Below are 7,549 nucleotides of genomic sequence, written 5' to 3' on the forward strand. Positions count from 1 at the left end.
CCCCCCTCCCCCAACTGTCCTCACCACCACCACTAGGCACATTTTCAGTGACATCTCTTGGGGAATTTTTATCGTAATCAAATGTGTAAACATGGCGGGGCTGTGAGATATTGATTTTGTGCCCAAAGAATCAATCTAGGCCCTGTGGTAACTGTCTCTCTATCCATTTGGGTAGGGATTTTAGGCCTTTATTTGAATTGAATCTTCAATTTTATCCTTATCCCTAGCATCAAAAACACGAACAAATCTGTCTTGGTATTTTATAATATGTGAAATTTAAACACATAGTTTATTCTACTGAAATTTTCGAATAAATATTAAATGAGACTTTTAATATTAAAAGATATTTGAGAAGTTGTATTTCAATCTTACATATATTTGATTGAAAGTCGGACAAGTTTATATATCATTGTGGGTCTTATTTTTTAATTCAGGAGTGTTATGTCTTTGGTGGGATTGAATTAATTTTTAGGAACAGTCTGTCACAGGCTCTCTTCCCTCCCCCCTCCCACCCCCATGAGTTATTCAGGAACACTTTTTGCTGTTTCGATATCTTATCTATCCTCAAATTTGTCCTCCTTTCATAAAAGGTTCAACATACAAGTTTACAGGAATCTGATTCTGGTTTGTTTTTTTAAAACTTTTGGCAACATTTTTACCGATGGACTTATTGGTCTGAGTTTTCTTATCTTTCAAACATTGTTTCATATGCCCGACAAGATCCCTCGACGTACATGTAATCCGTACATGTAATATGCCCTAAAAATATCCCTTGACGTACATGTAATCCGACGTACGTACCCTACCTGGACTTGTGACACGACAACCTCCTTTTTCTTCTCCGTATCTTGATCTGTGGTGAATTTTTACCGTTTTATTATTCCCTTTTTGAATAACAATGGATATGATTACATACCACTTTAGTCAATGTCGTAATTTATGGCATGTTTATTTGCTATTTAATACTGTGAACATGAAAGAAATCTTCCTCAAAGTTTTTGTCAACTTTCACAAGTGCTGAAAAGAGGGGTTCGGGGTTGTTTTTTTCTTAGAAACTGTCAACCAACCAGACTACTGGAAATGATCAGACCCTGGGATGATTTCATTTTTGGTTTGAAAAATAAGAAGAAAAACTGACTTCGAATCAAAGTTTGATTGATGTGAGAAGGGAATTGATTAAAAATTTGGCCGCTACCACTCCACAGATCCTGGCTGAGCGTAATGTAGATTTACATTAACTGTGGTATGTTTAATTTATGAATTGAGGTGGTATGAGATTTTTTAGTATTCTGTTGTAGGTACTAATCAATCATTTTAATTGCATTTATTGGCGAACGTAATTTTGAAGCCAATAACTGCTGGGAAGACGGTGCGGATTACTAATGTCTCGGTCCACAGTGTCGTTTCCTATAGTTTATACATGAATCTAAGATGACTTCATACCTTCTTCTAAAACTGGAAGAGTGTAGACACTTTTAGACCTCTAGAGATGAGATGAACAGTTTTCTATCGTCAACAGTGCAAGATAAGAAGAAGTAATGTTTTATTTTATAGAAGCTGTTAACACTTGTGACTGTTACCACCACTTTGGAAAGATTTCTCCTCCATAATAAATAATATGTTTTCTAGTTGTGAAGCTGTCATTTTTTCGTCGCATGTCGTGTAACAGCGCGAGGTCGAATCTACCTCCTCTTGTTTCCGTTTTCCTCCTCCTATGTACAAACCAAAGATTCCCAGCTGCTTTTTGTTCCAGTCTACTATAATATATGTAAGCCTGCCATTGATTGTAGGAGGGTTATTTTTACGCTGCAAAATTGTTGTTGCTACCAGAAATATACCACTGGATGTTGTAACGGAATTACATTTGACTGCAGGCAGGACTAAGTGCTGAGCACTGGTCTAGTTGGTGCATACAATGTTTTCACTGGAATTTTTTGCTCGTTTTCATGAACTTTTGCATGTTTTAGGTCGAAATTAATTGTGAAACTCTCCAGTGGTTTTTGAAATAGTCTGTTCTCGATTGTTCTTGTAAACTGCTGGTATTTTTTGTCAAAGGAGTCGTCAATGTGTGAAGATATAGATGTCGCTTCCAACTTTACAACCTTGTGTGTGTGTGTTCTTGATTCTTCCTTTTTAAAAAAATTTTGTTTTGCTTTGTGTTTGTGGTACAGTACTGTGAAGTGAGGCTGATGCCGTTTATGTTGTGTGGGTGGTTGGCGGGTGCTCTGATGTGGTTTACCCCTTCTTTCCTATCAAACATCTGTTGTCCTCATCTCATTTTTTTCTTTGTACTTTACTCTCTAGTAACACCTATAGTCTGTCACATTTGTATGGGTATGACCTGTTTGGGTCACTAGTGCCATAAAACTCTTACGAAAACTAAAACTAAAGAGACTCTCATTTCAAATTACAGGTATCTATGGTGTAATGGTTGGGTTTTTAACCATCACACATACTGAAATTGTGATTTCGATTTATCGGTCAGGGTCATTGATTGAGTATCTCCCATCCATCTGCTTGGACATTGTATCCCTCTCAATCTCAACCCCGGTTGATCCTGACAGGTAGGGTCAAAGCAGCCTGCTTCCTAATGGGCCCTTTACATGTACAGTACAGTTCATTGATCGACGAACTGTAGGATATCGAAAGAATGGCGGGGATCCCGTCTACTTCCCGTTAAAACTGAGCGTGGAAACGAACAATCCTCTCGATATCGAAGGGTTCTCAGTCCTGCCTTCAGATATGTGGCGAACGAACTGAAGGGGGCGACTTGTTTGATGTTCCCCAATTCGGAGTTGAAAATGCCTTCCAAAATTTTCCAAAATATTGGCCAAATTAAAAAAATAATGAGATTTTCGTAATCTGCAAACCAAAATTAGTTTTAAAAACACACGTGGAACGCAATTCAGTACGGGATTAACCAAGTAAATTTTTTTTTTTGTGTGACTGACACTCTAAGGATAAAAAAAACTGTCTAAACGGAACTTCTCTCGTCGACAATCTGGCAGTTTAACGATGACCCAGATCTAGCATCTGTTAGTTAAACTGTTAGTTTGTCAATGAATAAACTGCACCTCAAAAGGGGCCTTAAATGATCCAATGTGTGTCAGCGTGGGCGTCAAACATCCACAATTACAATGACTTTTTCCGAGGTGTTGATCTCTCCCCTTAAGAAAAAAGAACTAACGATAGTATAACACAGATAGCTCAAATTCTTATATCTATATATGTACATATTATTGTCAAATACTACTACTACTACTGTACATAAAAGGGGGAAAATGTTTTGTTTTCTTTAATGTACGGATAGGTTGGGGGGGGGGGGGGGTTCGCCCCATCAACACAATTTATGTCATCATATAGATCTAGGAGGCGGGTTTCTGACCGTGCCTGTTACTTTTAGGGACAAGCCGGACTGAGAAGGATACAAGTCCCCCAAAATGGTGAAATGGTATGGGTTTAAAACCACAATCAACACTACATGTATTAGGTTATATAATGGGCGGGCCCTCCTAGTTTAACGTCCGTCTCCTAAAGGACCAAGCCAAGTGGGAAGTTCATGTAAAGTGCGTTTCCCAAGTTCACAACGTCGGAAAGACACCGACAAATCCCAGCTGGAAGGTTGGGATACCCCATGAAAATTTTCTCCCCATTGGGTAATCGAACACAGGTCTCCTCCGCATGACAACAGAGGGCCTATCACTAACCGCTACACTACAGGCGCTAAAGTGGCAGAAGAAGCAGTGAAAATCTCTCACTGTTGCACGGGCAGCTTTGCACCTTTGGGGCCAGTCTCCAGTAGTTGCAATAATATTATGCCTCTTTCAACACAATTTAGACTTATTTCGGGGTGGGTGGCTGGTGAGAGCTCTGGTGTGGTTTGCTCCTTCTTTCCTATAAAACATCTACAGTTCTTATCTCTCCTTCATTTTTTTGGGTTTGTTACTCTCTTGCAACATCTCTAATCCTCGGCGCTTATATTATCTAATTTATGTTGCAAGTGCCTTAAAACTCTTATTAATCTGAAAAATAAACATTTTTGGACGCAGAAGTAAAAATCTAGTATAATCCATACCCTATGGGACTCAACCCTGAGGGTAAAGGAGAATGGTAGTATGACTTCCCTGAGGAGACCGCAACAGTAGGGATTCGAACTGAGGTCGTCTCCACCACAGTTCAGCAACATGTCAACTTAGCTAACAACAGTGAGCTCAGAGTCAAAAGTCCAATGTGTGGAGACCTCCGACTGTCTCGTCATTGTCAAACCTTCAAGCCCAAGGATGGTTGGCAGGTGCCCTGGTGTGGTTTGTTCCTTTTTCCCTATCAAATACGAATATATATATATATATATATATAATGTATCTGTCGTCTAAGACTAAATGTTTGTTTTAGTCGAGGTTTTACGGCACTCGCAACTGCATAAGGTCATGTGAGCGCCACGAGACTAAATCTCTCCCCTTTCTTTTTTGTTTTAATGTTACTCTCATGTAACATCTCTAATCTTCGGCACTTACTTAAATGTCCTAATCATGTTGCAAGTGCTGTAAATAAAACTGTGGGGGCTCTCATGGCCTAGAGATTAAGGTGTTCTCCTCTCATTCAAAGGTCCCAGGCTCGAATCCGGGTAGCAACGGAAAAATGTTCTACTCTAAAATTGTCTCCTTTCACCTTCTTTCCTTCTCTCTTGCAATATTATGTCGTCTGCTTTTGTCTCCACTTTCCTCCCCCCCCCCTCACCTCCTTTGCTCCATCCACTGGGCTCCTGACTCTTTCTGCAGCCTTTCTACTGCTACTCCTTAGCTCCTTCTTACTGCTGTCTTTCAGCCACGCCCCTTATCCTCTGATAGGAAAGATCTACACCTAGCCTTTTTGGACAAGGGCGAAAAATCTCGGAGGTCCCGTGTGCAGGTTGCGCACGCTAAAGATCCCTTGGTGGTCCAAAATCGATAAGTGAGGCTTCGGCCGCCACCTGTGCAAAATTCCAACATTTCCTACCAATTGAAAATGTTTGGGGGGTGTGGTGTCCCGCGCGCTCATATGACCTTATGCAGCTGCGAGCGCAGTGAAACACACAAAAGAAAATAATAATAAAATAATTAAATATAGAAATATAAATTAAATTAAATAAAACTCTATCCAAAATATGTCATTACCAAGCTCATTGGTCGAATGAAGTGTCAGACTTGAAACAACTACGTTTACACAAAAAATATGCATTACATGTACATGTATTTGACTTAGATTCGAACCCGCTCTAACAGCCACCTGTCCAAGACAACCACCTATTGAAAAGAAACGCCTCTACCCCCCCCCCCCCCCCCCCCACCCTGGTTATTTTTCTTTTTGTGACAGTTATTTGTGACATTGTCCAAGACGTCCACCAGTCTTAGACAACCACTTTTCTACTCGGCAACGGGCGGCAATCTTGGACAATTTCCAATGTGTACGGGTATATTGGTAACGAGGATGAACTGCTGGCGTCTGTGATGTAGTGGTTAAGGTTAAGGGTACCGCGCTGTCGCTGGCAGAATACCCGAGTTCAATTTCTAAGTGGGGATAAATCATAAATTTTTATTGGGTACCGGTACCCCAGTTTTTCTCTGTAGTCCTTAAGTATTATAGTTTAAATAGAGGGGCGTTAAACTACCGTTATAGTTATAATAGGCCTACATGTGCAGGAATATTGTGTACTAAGCTTACGTGATATACGTGAAATCATTCAAGGAGCGTTGAAATCTGGCCGGTGTCTGGATCGTACTCGTGAAAGGCATTTCGCCATCCACACAATTTAAATAAAAGGAGGCTGTTTTTCACCTTGCCTGTCAGGGTAGCCTACAGCCTGAGAGTGAGAGGGGTAGGCCAGTAATACTCGTACAGTAGCATATTTTTATAATCACTTCAAAGTAAATTTCTGTGAAGCAGGATTCTCTGTATGCCTAATGTATATATATATTATTGATCTTTCCGGTGGGATATGTTGTATCTCTCTCAGCCTGAGTTGGCCTTGAAAGGCAGGGTCGGAAGCCCATCTCCTGAATCTAATAAATAATAAATAATATTATTGTGTCGATAGCGGCATAAAACGCCCATATCGTAATTTTTTTTTAAAAGAGGTTGGTTCAGAATTAATTAAACGCGCTCTGGAAGGTTTCATGTATGTCACGTGGTATTATAACAGTTTAACGACCTTAATAACTGCATACTTTTATCACTTCAAAGTAGTTTAGTGAGGCGGTGTTCTCTGTATTCTAACTAGCCTAGTAACTGGCGTCTGTGGTGTATGGGCAGGCGCTCCGCTCTCGCACAAGGCCTATAGATCTCTCTCTCTCTCTCTCTCTCTCTCTCTCTCTCTCTCTCTCTCTCTCTCTCTCTCTCTCTCTCTCTCTCTCTCTCTCTCTCTCTCTCTCTCTCTCTCTGAGAGAATCCCACATGGGAAAACCGTTCGAGTTCGGTTCCTGAGCGGGAAAATTTTTATCGAGTACATGTACATGTATTGATCTTTCTGATGGGATGTTATATATATATATATATATATATATATATATATATATATATATATATATATATATCTCGCCTTCAATATGATCCAAATCGTGTCGATTTCGGACAAAAGGGGGGGGGTGAGGCATAAAAACACCATTCATTTTTTGTAGAAACCCCAATGAGAATAGATCAAACAAAGGAGAAACAACTGGTACATAGGTAGTAATTAAAGTAATCTAAGCAATTAAAAGAAAAACCTTTCCCATTCGTTAATCATTATTTGGTAGCCTTCAGTAACAGGGGGTGAACTTCAACATCACTTGCAGCGGGTCGGCTACAATTTAAAATGGACAAAGATTCTCTATCTTTGATACCATATCATTCCCGGTGGTCTTCTTCTATTATAGCCCTGTGGCCCACTAATCCCCCCCCCCCCGCCCCCCCCTCTCTCTCTTTCTCTCTCTCTCGCTCTCTCTCTCTCTTAAACAGTTATCATTCTCTTTCCATTTCTTTTAATTTATGCGACAATGACATCGCCCCCCCCCCCTCCCAGATCTCTCAATATATATAATTACCTCAACTTTTGTTGTTGTATATTATTAATGTACAGTATACAATAATCGTTTCTCTTTTTCTCCCACCCAGATCGCTGAGCTCTCTTTTTCTATCTAGATATCTACTTTAAAAAAAAAATTGTAATTGTAGCCTACTCCTACTCTCCAGGGTTGCAGGTGTACCATCTATGGTTGCATAATTATATCCCTCCCCCCACCCCACACACACACTCACGCACACACACATACCCTCTCCCTCTTTTCGACATTGGGATAGGATGTAGCCTACTCTCAGAAAATTACATACCGGTGGGCGAATTATTCACGGTGTTTTAAACCTGACCAGTAGCCTAACCTCCGGAGTACAACGAATGAAGCCATACTATGAAGGGCGTAGGGCCTTGTGACATCTGAACCGTTAACGCAACTAGTATAAATCTACCCAAAGACCCATTAAGCAATATCTCATTTTCGCCCTCACAAGCTCGCAGGTACGATTGGGTCATTCATTT

Source organism: Aplysia californica, unplaced genomic scaffold (genome assembly GCF_000002075.1).
Source record: "Aplysia californica isolate F4 #8 unplaced genomic scaffold, AplCal3.0 scaffold00914, whole genome shotgun sequence".
In the NCBI taxonomy this organism is placed as follows: Eukaryota; Metazoa; Mollusca; class Gastropoda; order Aplysiida; family Aplysiidae; genus Aplysia; species Aplysia californica.